Genomic DNA, 16,610 nt, shown 5'->3' with positions numbered 1-16,610 from the left:
CATTTCAAGTGCTCAAGAGCCACATGTGGCTGGTGGCCACCATCCTGGACCACAGCACCGGACCAGACCCTGTGTACAGATATTTGACATCTCATGCACAAGTGATGTGTCTGCAAAACGCCTTCCTCTTCAGGCCCCCGCTGCTCCCCACCTCACCCCATACTTGTTAATTAAGTTGTTAAAACAGGAAAACATCTTATCCAACTCCCTCAATTCTCCTTTTTCAAGCTTAATCCAAAAAGGTTCTTACTTTTGAAACAGTTGTTATCAGTTCAAAGGGGAAACTAAATCTGAAATGTGTCCAGTGGAAGGATTGCAAGTCCTCTTGACAGGCAGTAAACTCTTGATATCAGGTCAGGGTTTGAATTCTGGCTTGCTAAGTGCACGACTTTGGGCAAAGCATGTGGCCTCTTTGCATCTTTGATCCTCATCAGTTCAATGGGTTGTGACACTTGTCCCACCATATTCTACCAGCCTCATACGGGGTAGTGGAGTCAGGGAGATCAAAGTGATGAATGTGAAAGAGTTTTCATGCCACATAAAATGGAAAATAATATTATTTATTATGAAAAACCATTAAAACGTTATTTTAATGTTTTAAAGTGTAAAGATTCAAAGTAACAAACTGAACCAAAGAAGCAAATTCCTGTAATTACACGTCAATAATTTTCTCAACTACTACCAAACTTTGACTTGTCATTTTTATTTACAAAGACAGAGAGGGAATAATAAACGTCCCCCAAGATAATAATCAACTGTGGTCCTTGGAGCCAGGTACACAACATGAGAATGCATCTTGATAATGGCTTACAATAAACTTAGTTATGATCTTGACAATGACACTGCAGAGAGCATCACATGTGGACCTTTTTTTCAAAGACCAACAATTTGAGATGTCTGCAGAGACTTCCTGCAATATCTCTGCCCCATAACCACCTGGATATTTCCTTGCAGTGATAGTTTTTAGATTAGTAACATTAGCTTCTAACATTCCCTATGACACCACTTAAAACTTACCTCCTTATTGTTTTATTTAAAATGAGATCTGTGTGCCAGGGAATGGGGAAATAGGTTGTCTTCATTCCTAATTTGTTCTCTCCCAAGTGTTATTTAAAAACAAAATTCCAATTTTGGACTTTTCCCATTTGCCTTTACTAATTACTTCTTTTATGTTCCACCCATTTGTGCCATAACTAATTCAAGTTCAAATAGAACGTAGTCACTATTTCATCACAGTCATCTCCTGCTCCTAGAGAAGTCATTCACACGCCACAAAGACAGGAACCAAGAAGGCCTTGGCGCTTCATGAGGCCACAAGTGTTGTCCCTCTGATCCAATCACGTGAGACCAAATTTGTCTGGGTCCAAGAGTGTAGAACGTGTCCTTACCTCCAAATTCACATGTGCTAGTTGTACGGCATGTGGAAATAAATGCAGACCAACCAAATGAGAAAAGCAAAGGCTATTTATTCAGAGCTTGCTATATATACTAAGGGAGTCGGCCACTCACTATCTTTTGCATTTTGGCAGAGAATCAAAGGCAAACAGATAAGTGGGAAAGCTTTAAAATGGCAAAGAGGGAAGGCTTTGAGCTCACCCTGATGGGAGGTTGTTGGCATAGGGTGGGGGCGCCTACATGGAGGTGGGCTAACTAGAAGCAGGACATCCTACATAAATAATTAGAGGTGCATATTGGCTTTCTCTGGTTGGTCCTAAATTGGAATCAGGGAAGAAAATCAAGGAAGCAGTCCATTATTAATTAACTCCTGGCCATTTGGGGGCAATTATACAGAGGTTATTGTCTGGCTTCATGGGTTGTTTCTACAGACAGTGATCTGACTTCCTGCAAGTCTGATTTATAGCAGACCTGTTTCCTGGGCTGGTAACAGTAGGTCATGAGCTGGTTTCCTGGGCTGGCTGCTGTAGACTGTGGGTCTGAATTCTATTTTTATATCTGGTCTGGCCATTGCCCATTTGTATATTCAGTCTCTCAGCTGCAAAACAAAGCCAGTGAGGATGACAGGAACCTAGAAAGGAATAAACTTGAATGATCAGCAAATTATCAAATGAAGTCACCAGACTTCTGCAACACCCTGGCAGCCACCCAGCAATTTGCTAATGACATCCTCTAAGTCCTCCTCTCCCACTCCATAGCCACACCTTGGTGACATTTTTTTGTCTCCACTGCCACATTATATGAGACAGTGCTTCAAGAGCACATGCAATCCTGCAAAAGCCACCAAGATGTGCAGAACTCAGATGCAGGAATTCAGCCTCATGTCTGGAGGCCTGATGATGCAACAGGTTATCCAAAGGGGATGCTGGGGTCCCAAAAGTTTTCTGAGATAAAGAATTTGGAAGCATCTCCTTGAGTTCCAGCAATCCTAAAATGTTTTACCACGGATTCTTTGGAAGAACTGCATCCACTTCCAACCACTACAAGTTGTTTTAACTATAATGTAGTGGTTGGGCTTTAAGTCAGACGGAATCCAACCCTGGCTCGGATCGTATAATTTCTAAAAACAAAGCATAAAATAATCTACCTTTTACCCAGCACCTAGTGTGTGGCAGACACTATGCTAAGTGCTTCAGATACATTGTCTCCTTTAATCTGTGGCAACAGCCTTATGAGATGAGTACCTTTATTTTGCATTTTATAGGTCTCACTGGGCTAAAATCAAGTTGTAGACAGAGCTGCCTCCCTTCTGGAGGCCCTAGGGGAGAATTGTATCCTTGCCTTTTCCAGCTTCTAGAGGCCCCCAACATTCCGTAGGTGGTGACCCTTCCTCCCATCACTCCAGCCTTTGCTTTCCTCACTCTCACTCTGATCTGCATCTCTCTTACAACAACTCTAGGGTTAGGTTGGGCCCACCCAGACAATCCAAAATTCTCCCCCCATCTCAAGATCCTTAACTAAATCACAACTGCAAAGTCCATTTTACCATGTAAGTTTACATATTCACAAGTTTCAGAACATTTGGATGTGGACATCTTTGGAGGAGTCATTATTCAGCCTACCACCACAGATAAAGAGGCTGAGGTTCAGAGTGGTTAATTTATTTTCACAAAGCCTCATAGCTAGTAGTAGAGGAGCTGAGGTTTGACTTTTCCAACTACGTCAGGCTTCCCTTTCTGAGTTCACCAGTTTGGCCCTTGAAACCAAACTCAGCATGGTACTATGTATGTAAAGTCTAACCTTCACCCTACTCTTCCTCAGTGTATTAGTCTGTCTAAATTAATGCTGCTAATTTATAAAGAAAGAAGATTTAATTGACTCAGAGTTCCACATGGCTGGGGAGGCCTCAGGAAACTTACAATCATGGCAGAAGGCACCTCTTCACAGGGTGGCAGGAGAGAGAATGAGTGCCCACAGGAGTAATGCCAGATGATTATAAAACCATCAGATTTCAAGAGAACTCACTATCACGAGAAAAGCATGGGGGAAACCACTCCCATGATTCAGTTACCTCCCACTGGGTCCCTCCTGTAACATGTGGGGATTATAATTCAAGATGAGATTTGGGTGGGGGCACAGCCAGACCATATCACCCAGGCCTGTGGGTCCCCACCACCACCACCAGCTGGTGCAGGCAGCTCCCAGCCATCCATGCCATCTTGAACCAGAAGCGCCAGCCTTCAGGGAGATGGTCATCTGCAGAAGAGAAGTTCTGGTGCCCAGAAGTGCCTCTCTGCAAGGATTAGCCTCCTCCAATTACACAGCCACAGCTCGCAATTTTCTCCAGTTTCATTTCATCTTGCCCTCACCCCCACTCTGAATCTCTCAAAATTCTTCCCTAGCTCTATTCCCAAAGTATACAGGGATAATACCTGCTGTATAATCGTTCCTGTCCCCATTTCCTCCTCAAAATAGGTCAAGAGTAAGGAAGAATACCTGGTGGGACCAAGAATTATTCCCAAGAAAGGGAAATTTACCAGCCCCTGAATGGTTAGGGTGCTGTGAACCAGCAGCCCCATCAAGGAAGCTGCATGCACATCTCCAGGCTGAGTCCCAAGTGGGAGAAAGGCCCATCCCGATAGGTGGAAGATACTCTTGGAACCACTATGAAGACCCCATCATCTGTCCTTCCTTAATCCTCCCTCTTGACTGTCAGAAAATTCAAGGAGCCCTTGCTTACTCATATGGGGTAGAATTACAAAAGAAAGCAGCATACCAGTGTTGAGTTTGCTAATTTTCTGACCTTCTGGGCTCTGAATTTGACTCACCCAGATGTGTGTCATTTGATTGGTGCTCTCTGACCTGTCTGGACCTAGTGTCTTGTCTTCTGCATCCTTACAAGTTGGTTTCCTATTCTGGCATGCTAGCCTCCTATCATAAAATTTACCCCAAACGCTCACCAGAGCTTCTACTGCTGCCCCAGTTTCCAGGGTCTGTTCAATAAATTCACATCCTTGGGGGACACAAGCATTTCGTGATGTCTTCTCCAACAAGTCAAGGCCCCAAAGTCAGAGAAACACAACCCATTGTGCCAATGGTAGACACTATGCTGCTCTCTTTTATATTTTCTTATCGCATATGGTAGGGTGGGGGCTTAGAAGAACATAGCAGAGGTATTCATAATAAAGAAGAAATTAATAAAGACCACAGCAAGCCCAGATTCTTTATTTTATGTTCTCTCTGTACCATGGTTCAGTTACCTGTTAGAATAATTGCAGATCAATTTCATTTAGTTAGTAACTAAAAACAATTGCCTAGAATTCCCTTTGATCTCTCTCCATAGCGACAAATTGTATACAAAGAAGTCTAGCAAGAAAGGTGATTCTCAGAGGAACTTTTTGGGCCCCTTCTACAGGAGGACCTTTTTTGAGTCCTCAAGTGCTGAATTCCCCCATCTTTAACACTCAATGGCTCTTTGTGTTGATTTCTGCAATGGAGCAAGTCTTCAGCCCTCCCACCCTCTGTGAATTCTGGCCCGCAGTGAGACCTTGCATGAGGCACTGTGTAAATCCTGGACACAGTTGAGTGAGAGAGACATTTATTGTCTGTCTTGGCTGTAAGGGAGGCTAAGTGTTTATGAAGTATGTTAAGGACACACATGTCGTGGTGAGCCTGTATTACTGTCCTCTCACCCTGTGTCTGACCAATGATGCCGACAGACTGTGGACGTTATAATAATGATTCCTATGACTCCAGGGCACAGCTGGCCCTTTGGTTTTCTCATATAACTGATCTCAGGTTTCCAAGAGTCTTCAGGAGCATAATCGTATTAATAGCACACTCCCAGGTAGGGAATAAGTACACCAATGTTTCTTGGTCTCCAAAAACTAATCTAGACTTCTCTCTTGTGAATTTTCACTGGCCACTAAAGATAAGAAAATCATTTAGATAGTATTGAATATATCACGGTGAGCCTCTCCAAAATCTATCCAGTGTTTTCATAGTTCAAGACCATTGTTATATTACATTATCTTACTTGTAAAAATCAAATTATATCTGAAGGGGAATATTTCTTTCAAAAATCAAGACTTAAATAAAGAACATCTTCCTCTGACAAGAATTCCAAAATGGCCAGGAAACATATTATTATACGTTCCTGGATATTCTTGGAAAAGTCATTTAAACTTTATGGGTCTCCGTTTCTTATTCTAGAAAAATCAAGGCATTGGCTGGGTGATCTCTGAAGCAGCACCTTCCAATAGACCTTCCGCAATGACAGCAGTATTCTGCACCTTCACTGTCTGATACAGTAGCCACCTGCCACAGGGCGGCTATTGAGCACTTGAAATGTGACTGAAATGACTGAGAAAAAAATTAATTTAATTTAACTTAATCTAAATTTAAATAGCCACATGTGGCTAGTGGTTATGTATTGGACAGGACAGGTCCAAGGGGTTCCTCGTTGATGTAAATACAATGGAGAGGTAGAGGTGAATACCCCAGGGCTGAGCAGGAAGGCCTTGGGATCCAGGTCTATAGTTATCCTACTGCGGAGAGCTACTCCTCTGCTAAAAGGACCTCTCAGCCACCGGCAGCTGGATGCAGAAGGGAAGGCCGCAGTACCCCGTAAACCACACACCCGCAAGACCACTTAGGCTCCAAAGGAGAAAGGATGAGGAACTGGGTGAGCACTTATCAGGTGCAACTAACTAAGGGCATGACATCAGACGAGAAATAACAGAGCAGCCTCTTCCACCTTCTGTTCGGCCTTTTTGGATGTTCTCAGTCTAACTGCAGACACCGATGACTTGGCCACTACGGAGAAAGCGGGGACTTAGTCCTGTTAGATAAGGGAGCTGGCTGTCTGCCGCCAATCAATCAGAAAGCTTTTAAGATGGGAGTCTATGAAATATGTATTAAATACCAACAAAAAAATGAATGCAATGAAGTTTTTAACTTAGAAGCACTCCTGGGAGCCAGGGGCCAGGTTCTCACAACATAAAACCTGTATTAAGACCTCATTCCAGATAGGACTCATATCCACCTTCCTAGGGAATCAGTGAGGTCCAACAGGGTGTTTCTCCTCTTTGGGGTGGGAGGGAGGTCTGAAATTTGGTACTCTTCTGTGCTCCCCCAGAGCTAATTCCCTTTCTGAAAGAAACGAAAGCAACAGGAACACTCATTTGTGCCATTGTGTTTTGCACAATCACACGCCTTTCAATTGCCACATTAAAAATTCCTCCCAGGGCCCCATGGAGTTAGGTGATTATGTTTAATATAACCTTCTGGGTTTTGGTTTCATGCAGACTAACAAAGAATATGGAAACATGTAATTCCATACTGCCCGAAGTACTTCTACAATTTGAGCCTCAATTAATGTTTGTTTACTTATCTGCTAATCTCACTATTTTTTCTAAATTCGTTCTCAGTAAGTGAGAGTGCAGAATCTGACGTTCAGTCATTTCTGAAATATGACCAAAATGGAAACCTCCCCAGAGAGCTATTCAATGGGGGAAAGGAAAAACATAAACTCCCAAATGAGTAACTTCGAGTGTCCTTTAATTTTCCTCTAACAGAAAACCATTTTCTAAGAGAAGGTATGTGCACAAAGAGGTAACTTTTTAGAAATTTACCAGTGATTTTATCATGGTAAATTGAGCCACAATCCCAAGGAGAATACTTGCTATTATTGTTAGAAATGCATAGAGCCTGTATTTATTTTCAGAGGAGTTTGGTATTATTTTTATGAGTTGCTCCTCACAAAAAGCAAAACAGAAACCACCCTGAACCTCTAAGAGGTAGATCAGATTATATATATATATCTCTCTCTCTTTTTTTTTTCCAAAGGAGGAAACCACATAAAATGATTTGCCCTGAGGTCAGCCAGCCCATTGCTGTCTGGGCTGATGTTAGAAGTTCTGGTCTCTAGACTCCCAATCGGCCGAATTGTCTCTGGAGCCTGGTCCTTGTGTCCTCAGTGGAGACATGCATGTAGCTAGTAGCTACGCCGACAGACAAGTCTTTCTTCCTAAACACTCTCCACTCTTACCATCTGGCAGTCCCTGAGGGCTCAAAACTGCCCCACCAGTGAGACCTTCTAAGGTGGTTCTTTTGGTTTCTTTGCAACACCCTCTGGATGGAGTCCGAGAGAACTTCTTATTCTGAATTCTCTTCTGTAGCAAGCCAGTCGTATTGCCATTTTTACTGTGATTTGGCCATGACCCCCAGGCTGTTCTGATGTCCCTGTTGATGTCTTCCCTGGGGCAGAATGTTCTTCAGACAGAGGATGGCTGAGTTGTAACTACTCATATGTGAGTGTAGGTCTTCCAGGACTGGCCAGAGCTGCCAAGCAGGATAAGCCCATCACGGTCCTCAGTAAGGATAGAGAGGGGCCATTGGCAAGGTGAGTCCACTCCCGCCTGCAGGCCTGGCACAATGAGAGCAAGTGCGTTGTCCCAGGATCCCCTCAGCAGCACACTCTGTGGAAGAGATCCCAGTTGCTAGGGAAGGTTAAAGCAAGGTTCAGAAAACAAAACAAGCAAGAAAACTCAGTAGGTCAGTGAAACAAGAGCCTGGGCTCTGCACCCAAAGTTCCAACTTAGCGTATCATCCACATTACCCATGACGTAAGGGCGACCAGGCGCCACAATATTTCTCAGAGTGTTCTGTGGAACGCCAGCTGCAGGAGGTGCTTGGCAAAAACTGGGTTTCATGCTCAAATGAGTCTGAGAAACACTGCAGATTACATTTCCCTCTGCAGTCATATCAGCATATCAAAGGTTATGAGAAGTTCCACAGTAGGCCGGGCATGGTGGCTTATGCCTGTAATCCCAGCCCTTTGGGAGGCCAAGGCAGGCGGACAGATTGCTTGAGGTCAAGAGTTTGAGACCAGCCTGGCCAACATAGTGAAACTCCGTCTCTACTAAAAATACACAAAAATTAGCTGAGTGTGGTGGCGCACGCCTGTAGCCCCAGCTACTCGGGAGGCTGAAGCAGGAGAATCGCTTGAGCCTGAGAGGGGGTGCTGGCAGTGAGCCGAGATCACACCATTGCACTCCGGCCTGGTCAACAAGAGTGAAACTCCATCTTAAAAAAAGAAGTTCCACAATAGAGCAATGACTCTATTTCTCTGTTACTCTGTTCAACCCAGAACACTCCAAATTTGACCACCCATAGGCCTTCTTTTTTATGGGACACTGACTAATGTACCATGGAACACTTGGGCAGATGTCTGTCTGCTCCATTCTCTCCTCTCCTGCCATCCTCCACCTTGAGCCAGGGCCATGTTGCCCACTCCTGGGTGGTCTCCCTGCCCTCTGGCATCTTCCAGGAAACCCAGACCAACTCATTTGTTCTAAACACCCGTTTCTCCACATCCCTCCCATAACCAAAGACCTACCATGACTCTCTACGTCCTCCTGAGATAAGGCTAGAATTTTCTGCCCCGTCTTGTATCTCCCATATTGACCCTTCACCCTCTCTGGGCAGCCATATTTTTTCCACTCAACACCACACTCCCGTCTTCCCCCAGGCCGGTCTTGAGAGGTAGGACTGAGAGCAGGGGCTTTGGAGGCCAACATGAATTTGAGTCCCATTGCTTTTCCTTCTGGACCGCATGACTCAAGCCTCTCTGAACCTTGGTTTTATCATCTGCAAAATGAACATAATGAGACCTGACTCAGGGCTGTGGTAAGCATGAGGCGAGCTAACACATGTCACTGCGGGGCCGGGCACATGGGAAGCTCAACAAGTGGTCATCCCTCTCATTCAGAGCCAAACATCCCCAGCAAACCCCGCTTCAGATACACTCACACTCATACCAGCTTCGAGGGTTTCTTCCCCTCCCCCTACCTAGGCCTTACTCATCCGCTGGGGCCCCCTCGTTCCCACCGCCCCCATGAATCCTTCCCTGAAAATCCCGGCGCAGCGATCCCCTAGCCTGCACTTCTCCTGCAGGCATGGGTTTGGTTTTCCTCTGTTTCCACATGTTCCATAATGTTTTCCACCTGGTCCCCAACAGGACTGCAAAGTCTTGAGTGCAGGAGTCTCATCCCCTCACTCTGCGTGGTCCCATAGACCTGTGCTCTATACAGATGAGACGAGGCCTGCTTGTATATTCACATTAGGATGAACCTGGAGTCTTTTCCTCTTGGCTCCTTCAAAACCTTTTTCGTTCTCAATTTGCTATAACCTTTGAAACCTCGCCGTGTGGCATATTATAGAGAAGAGAGAAAAACTCAAAGGTGTGCTCTTTTAAAAAAAAAAATCCCAAATACCAGAAGGAAAATCCACACGTTGATTTCGGGGTTCATCATCAACACGCACTTGGTGAGCACTTTCTCTGGGACTTTGGGAAAAACCTGTTCTGGAAGGGCCCTTAGCTGTAGGAGCCAGGTACAGGGGACTGAAATAAGTACCCAGCCTGCTCCCCGACAGCTGCCGAGAGGAGAGAGCAGCAGGAGAGGCGCATGGAGAGAAAACGGCCAGGGGAAAGTTTCCAGAAAGCCCACCCCAGGGGACACTGGGGTTTCCGGAAAGCAAGGAGTGACCCCCGCATTCCACCTACTTCCCCCCTACTAAAGGCTTCCACAACTCCAGGGAGTCCTCCCCTTTTGAAGCTGAGCCTCACTCAGCATCCTCGCCTACCTCCCTCCACCCTGCAACAGAGAGGGCTGCCCCCAGCTGAGGATGGGGCACAGCAGCCAGAGGCTTCCCCGGTCTTCATGTCGGAAATCCTGTCTTTTCCAGCACATGCACACGCCACATACACCCCCGCCACACACACACACACACACAACTCCACACACCACACACACACACACCCCATACCACATCACACCACACACACATCACACCACAGGACAACACACCATACACACACATACCACACCACACCCACCACACACAAAATCACACCACACCACACACCATACACACACAACACACTATACACACACACTCCACACCACACACACAACATACCATACCCCACACACTATACACACACACTCCACACCACACACACAACATACCATACCCCACACACCATACACACATCACATGCACACACCACACACACACAGACCAAATCACAAAGCACCACACACAACACCACACACACGACACCACACCACACGCATCACACACACCACGCCACCACACACACAGACCACACCACAAAACACCACACCACACCCATACACACCCCCATACACACACACAACACACACAGCAAACCACAACAAACCACAAACACCACAACACGTCACAACACAACACACCACACATCACACTACACCACACCACACCCACATCATACACCACACCACACCCACATCATACACCACACCACACCATACACACACACACATCACACCACAGACACCACACCACAATACACTACACACACACCACACACACCATGCCACAACACACTACACACACACACCACACACACCACCGCATACATCACATCACACTACACACACATCACACCACACACACACCACACACACACACACCACACACACATCACCCACCACAGTGCACCACAGACACACACCACACACACCACACCACACACATCACACCACACCACAACACACCATACACACCACACACAGACACCACACCTTCTACACCTGACACCAAACATCACACCATATATATACCACACCACACACACACACACATGCACACACCACACACACACCAAACCACACATCACACCACATGCACAACACACCACACCACACACACACCACACCACACATCACACCACAAACCACACTACACACCTGCACACACACCACACATCACATCACACCACACATCACACACACACCACACATCACACCACACACCACACACATATCATACCACACACATCACACCATACACACACACACCACACACATATCATACCACACACATCACATGTCTCCCACCAAGTTTCCATTTCAATCTGTGACACCATCCTCCTTTCAACCTCTTGTCCTAGTGTGGACAACTTCACATTGGAATGCCGAATAAAGAAGGGTGTGAATTCCTATCGGTCCATCAGCGCCTCTTCATTATGGCTGAGCTAATTTGCAAGGAGAGGATTCCCTGCCTCCACCTCCACATCCCAGGAGGAGCTTCTTACTCAGCAGGTGTTCATCTACTCGCTCACAGCAAGTGACAAGAGGCTGTGGATTCCCAGGCAGGCCCAGTTGGGAAAGCTCCCACCAGTGACCTGGGACCGTCAGAGCCATGATGGGGGATGGAGAAGCAGACCAGGAAAAATACTTGTTTTCTTTTTTTTTTCTTTTTTTTTCTTTTTTGGAGACAGAGTCTTGCTTTGTCGCCCAGTCTGGAGTGCAGTGGCACCATCTCAGCTCATTGCAACCTCCGCATCCTGGGTTCAAGCAATTCTCGTGCCTCAACCTCCTGAGTAGCTGGGATTACAGGCGTTCGTCACCACTCCTGGCTAATTTTTGTATTTTTAATAAAGACGGGGTTTCATCAAACTCCTGACCTCAAGTGATCCGCCGGCCTCAGCCTCCCAAAGTGCTGGGATTACAGGCGTGAGCCACCGCGCCTGGCCTGTGTTTGTTTTCTTATTCTTCCTTTTTGAGACGGAGTCTCGCTCTGCCGCCCAGGCTGGAGTGCAGAGGTGCGATCTCGGCTCACTGCAAGCTCCGCCTCCCGGGTTCAGGCCGTTCTCCCGCCTCAGCCTCCTGAGTAGCTGGGACTACAGGCGCCCGCCACCATGCCCGGCTGATTTTTTTGTATTTTTAGTAGAGACGGGGTTTCACCATGTTAGCCAGGATGGTCTCTATCTGCTTCTTAACCAGCTCCAGGGTGAAGAGTACGTTTCCAGGAATCTCATTTCATTACCAGTGAACTCTGTTGTGATCAACATTCACTCTCTTAACTTTTTTTTCACTTTAATTCTTAGAATCAGGCGCGGTAGGCAAACAGCTGACACTCATTTTCTCTGTCAAAAAGGCAGTTTCGAATTATTGGTGAGCAACTGGTGGTCGCATAGGAGAGGGGAGAAGGGGAGAGTCCGGGGAGTGATCGATTGGGGGACGGGGATTAGGCATGCATAGCAGAGCCAGGGAGGTCACGTTGGGGACCCGCCATCCTTGACCACATCTGTTTAAATTCAGCCAGGGTAAAACATTAGCGCACAGGAAGGCGGCTTCACGGGGAGGGAAAAGAGGGTGAGCTCCGCCTCCCCACACCCTAGGGCTGGAGGCTCAGCTCAGAACAGGAATCAGATGGTCCAGGTAGAGAGGCTATAGCCACGGCGAAGACCCAAAGCCAGGCCATTCTGGACGCTGGTTAGCTCCTGGGGGCGGGCCCAGGAGGGACTGGGAGGTGGGATGAGACCCTCCACCCCTCTAGGAGAATGTGGGCTCGGAGCTAAGCTCACACACGCACGCGCTCCACAGAGGCTCTGTTTATAGCATTATGTAGTTGCACAGCCTTTATTCAGGTTGGAGCTTTAACACCTTGAATGTGCAACAGAATCGGTCAAATCCCGTTTTGTTAGGGACATGGTGTTTTGCAGAGCCTCCTTCGTGGTGTCTGAGAGAGCAGTGGCAGATAGCCAGGGGCTCAGGCCCCAGGACCCCACTTGCCCTGCTGGGAGTGAGCCCAGTCATGAAGTCCTTGGCCTCCCAGAGCCTGTGTCTGCACTCAACAGCTGAGCCTGGAGGAGCAGAGAGCCAGAAGCGTCAGGTCCTCCGAACTGGATATTCCCCTCCACTCAGTGCCCCCAAGCTCAGAGCTTGGAGAGAGCCACACATCGGCTGCCTGTGCTGCTGGTCCCCTGGTTCAGGAGGGTCGGGTCCGCTGTGCCCAGGAGCTGCAGCCTCAGGTGCAGCACCCCATGGCTCTGGAGATGGCACCTGTGCAAACCGTGGGTGGCCCTCCCTCTTTTCTCTCCTGCCTTCTTTTTCTTGGCCATTTGAGGGTCACTTTTCTCTCCTATTCTTTTTCTCTGGTCTTGAACCTGAGGCCTATCAATCCACTTACAGGCTTGGCTTAAGCTACCTTGGAATTTTAAAAGAAAATTGTTGCCACCTGCCCTGGATGGTCCTGATGTTGCCTTGAGATCTACAGTGCCTCAAGTGTGGGTAAGACGAAAGTGCCAGAGGCTCGTATGCCACCCGAGGCCTCACGCTGAATTTGCTTACAGTCAGTTACAAATGCTTTTTAGATCTTCAATGCTTCTGTGAAGCCTCATATTTGCTGTTCAGACAGACACTATAATGGAGATGGAATAAATGGACAGCAACTACACAGGACGGTGTGGGCAGATGGTGTTGGAGCGAGGGGTGCAGGTGGAGCCCACAGGAGAGGAAGGCTGATTGATCTTCTATGGGGAGAGCTTCATAGCACGGGGGTGGGGGCACCTGACTGGCAAGCTGTTTGGTGTGAGTTTGGGGATGCAGCTGTCAGGGAGAACATCCCTTCTTGAATGAGCAGAAGCCTTCATGAATCCGCTGAACATGCTGCAGCACTAAATTCACTGTTTGCCACATGGCCAAGCTCATCTGCTCATCACAGTGGAGCTGGTGCCCTTGGCGTTATGGGCTCCCAACCCTGGCCAATGACATACGACAGCCCTGGGCACATCTTGAACCATGAAAGGAAGGCACAGGCCAGATGCCAGATACGAGGCTGATGCTTAAATGAGTGAAAGAAAAAATCACCCATCATCCTCCCCCCACCCCACCCCCAAAAAGCCAAAACCTAATTCAGACCAACCTGAAAACTAAAAATAAGAGATGGAGAGGAGGTGGAGAAGACAGCCATCCAGGAAATTCGTTTCTGACCATAGGGACTGAAAAAGACTTGCCTCTGCCCTCAGTTGGCAGAGTGGTTTGTTGTGCAACCTGTGAGACTCTGCCCAGTACCTCTTATCTGGGCTGTCAGTTAAACTGACACGGGTGACTCTCCCCACAACGGAGCTGTAATTAGCTCAGATGCCGGGCTGGGACAGGCCTGGGATGGGGCACTTCCAGGTGCTGGTGATAGACAGGGGCCCGCTCCAGCAGTAGTTCTGTTGGCGCTGTGCTCCTTCCCCACCCAGGCTAAGGGTTTGCGCTGCTCCTCTGGAGGCCATGGGACTGGCTGTGCACCTGCAGGCCCATGGTGCAGAGCTACAGGGCACCACAAGCTGTCCACATGCCCACGTTAGAGTTTCACTCAGCCCTTGGCCTCCCAGGGAGAATCAGAGCTGAGTTAATAAGTGAAGCATTTACAGGCCACCTCATACTCTTGAAAGATAAGGAGAGCCCTCAACCTTGTGATAGATAAGCATTGTTCAAGGGCAGAAGTCTCCAGGGAAGACGTCTTGGAAAATCCATGTTTTCTATGGTCAGGGCTACCTTAGCCTCCCAGACCCTCCCAGAAGGAAGTAGAGATAGAGGGCCATGTGTCTGCTGGCCTGGTCTGCCCACTGGACATCGTGGGGCTGTGGGTGACACACTCGGGACACTTGCTGCACAGCCCGGTCCTGAGCCCTTCCCTGGACTCTGACGGCCCAGGTCTGGCTCTGCCCACAGCCCCGCTTTAGGCCGTGGCTCTTGCATACTTTGGCCTCCTGTGAACATTTAAAAGATGGTGGTGTCTGCCCTCGTGCATCTAAATAATAAAAACGTTTCCAAACCACAAGTTTTAAAATCCCACAAAGCTCTGATTTTCTCATGATGACTGGCTGCTGCTGCTGCTTCCGACTTTCCTTCTGCCCTCCTTCACCTCCTCCTCTTTTTCTTCTTCAAGTGTCGAATTCTTTCAAATGTTTGTTTTATTTCATATCCCTGCTTGCTGATGCCCTGAGCGTGGGCTTGCTCTGTTGTTTGGTAGCCCAGTGCGGGCCGTAACCTTGCTCTTAGCAAACAGCTTCCAGCTGGGAGATGTGCCCCTTGGTCACCAGGACCAAACCCAGTTACTAGTTCTGTTGATGCCAACAAGTCTTTCAATTACAGCGATGGATACAACTGGTCTGCTTAGAATGAACTTGAGCCTGGAGCCCAGAGACCCAGGTGCCAGTCCAGGCTCTGCCTGCAACTGACCAGCCCTCTCTGGACTCAGTTTCCTCATCTGTAAAGTTACTAGAAGGCCACCGTGGTCGTTTCCAGCTTCTGCAGGCCACACCCTTGCTGTCATGGGATTCAGGCCAGGCGTGGACAGCCTGAGACACCTCTGTCCTTACTGCTTCTGGCTTAGTCCTCATCCCAGAGAAGGCTGTGGGTCAAGACAGCGCCAGGAGGTTGGGCAGCCATCCACTCCCAAACCCAACCAGGGATTGGGATCAAGCGGGGGGCGGGGTACACTCAATGCCCACACCTGATGTGCTAACCACTGGGTGAATTATTTTCACTTCTGTGAACAAGGCCTCTGCTATCGCTTCACCAAGAAGCCGGCCACATCTGAAAACCACCGGTGTTGCGAGTTGTCTTATGGAAAGTGGAAACAGGCAGGATGTGGTTTGAACTGACAAAACACCAAGGCAGCCCATTCCTCAGGAGGGGCTTTAAACAATGGCAAGGAGAATGGGGGAGGAGATCATGTCTTCTGACTTGGAGCCAACTGGCCATTAAGGCTGGGCCGGCAAACGAGCCACTTAGGACCAAGATGGTAAAACAACAACAACAACAACAACAACAAAACACATGCACAACAACCGAGAAACAAAAACAAATCAACAGTAGTATTCCTCCTTTCAGTAGTAAAACTCTGCATCTATACAGCAACTCCCACACTGAAGACGCTTTCACACTCACTAGGTGCTTGCTCGTGATGACCTGCAGAGACAGGCGGAGCTGTGTTAATATTCCTGTTTTGGGGATAAGAATCCTGAAATAGGATGACGGCTGTGAAGACAGGAAGTGTCAAAGTGGTCCCAAAAGCCAGGACTCCTGAAGCCTGACCCCAATTCAGCATCTAGTTCTCCTGGCCCTGTGTAAACACAGCCCCATTCGAGAAAGGCAGCACTTCCTGTGACACCACAGCACACACCCCCGCCTTGGGTTGGGGGTGCATCCCCCCAAATGGATGCTGCGTGAAGGCAGAGGGCTTGAGGGCTTTACCACATACTCCCTGTGCCTCACACCTCGCTGCCCATTGAGACACTCCACAAAGTCTGATAAATGAACAATTAATTATAAATAATGAAAACACCGAGAGGCCACTCATCTCCAAAGATTTAGGTACAGAAT

Source organism: Pan troglodytes, chromosome 17 (genome assembly GCF_028858775.2).
Source record: "Pan troglodytes isolate AG18354 chromosome 17, NHGRI_mPanTro3-v2.0_pri, whole genome shotgun sequence".
Taxonomy (NCBI): Eukaryota; Metazoa; Chordata; class Mammalia; order Primates; family Hominidae; genus Pan; species Pan troglodytes.
This window is presented reverse-complemented; position numbering follows the sequence as displayed.